We start from the raw sequence: 1315 nt of genomic DNA, 5'->3' as shown, positions 1-1315 counted from the left end.
AAAAAAAAAAAAAATTATTCTGTAAATGGCTCTTGAAGGAAAGATAAGTTCAGTGAAACAGTCCAAAAGGACTTCTCGGTGGAGGAAGGTCTCTCTGGTAAGGCTTGAACAGTGGGTATTGGGCAGAGCTTCAAGGACAGAGAGGGAGCGGCCCAAAGAGAGTGTGGTTCATCCAGGGTTGTCCAGGAGACAGCAAAGAAGGAAAGGGAGTATTTTTAGACACTCAGAGGATAGTGGCTTAAATCCAGCTATTCCCTCATCTTCCCCACCTGACTTGTGACAAATGAGGGAAGTTTTAGACAGAGCCCCCGTGTGTCCAGGTGGGCAGCCTTTCTTATCTTTCTTTTAGTGCCTCACCTCTCCCAGCAGGGGGCCTGGATAAGAAGGTTGGCACTGACTGCAAAGGAGCTCTGGTAGCACAGTGCCTAAGGCATTTGACTGCTAACCAGAAGGCTGGCGGTTCAAACCCACCAGCACTCCTCAGAAGGAAGGTTGGGCAATCTACTTCCATAGTGATACCGCCTCGGAAACCCAAGGAGGGGTCACTGTGAGTCAGGTCTGACTCGACGGCACATAACAACAACAACATCTGACATCTGATTGCAGAGGTGGAATAAATTTAGCAGGAGGGCTGGGGGAGAAAGTGCTGGCCTCTTGTCCAGTAGGCAAAACCCCAACCAACCACCTCTGAGTTGTAGAACCTAAATCATCCATCGTCCCAATCCCAAGTGTGATCCTAGAAGCCTCTACTTAAGTTTGCATTATGTAATCTTAGCTAGGGAAGAATGCATTGTGCCTCTGTTGCCCCATTGGCTCCTGCTGAGTGTCCGATGGAACAAAGCCCACGGGTTCTTAATGGCCGTGGAGAAAGCATTCCTGCTGGCAGTCAGCAGCATTGCTGATGATCCGGATTTTTCTCTTCGGGGCTTCCTTTCTGCTGCTGCCGAGTTATCCTAACAAGTTTAATCATGGGTTCCCTCCATGAGAAGGGACTGGTCTGCCTGTGACAGCCTGGGAGGGACGGGGAAGATCCAATCCTGTCTTGGGGTTCCATCGTTGACTTACTCAGTGGCCTCCCCAAGGGCATTGGTCTGTGTCAGGAGTACTATCCTTTTGTTCCTGGGTGAATCATGATGCAGTTTATTCCAGATGTTTCAAGAGTCCTCTGAGTCTATTTTTTGCTTATGTCTGAGACTGTGAAGGAGCTCTGATGATGCAGTGCCTAAGGAATTTGTCTACTAACGAGAAGGTTGGCAGTTCAAGCCTACCAGCTGCTCCAGGGAAGGAAGGTGGGGCAATCTACTTCTTCATTTTT

Source organism: Orycteropus afer, unplaced genomic scaffold (assembly GCF_000298275.1).
Source record: "Orycteropus afer afer isolate SDZICR_OR568_19922 unplaced genomic scaffold, OryAfe1.0 scaffold00049, whole genome shotgun sequence".
NCBI lineage: Eukaryota > Metazoa > Chordata > Mammalia > Tubulidentata > Orycteropodidae > Orycteropus > Orycteropus afer.
The sequence above is the reverse complement of the archived record's forward strand: the minus strand, read 5'-3'. Positions refer to the sequence as shown.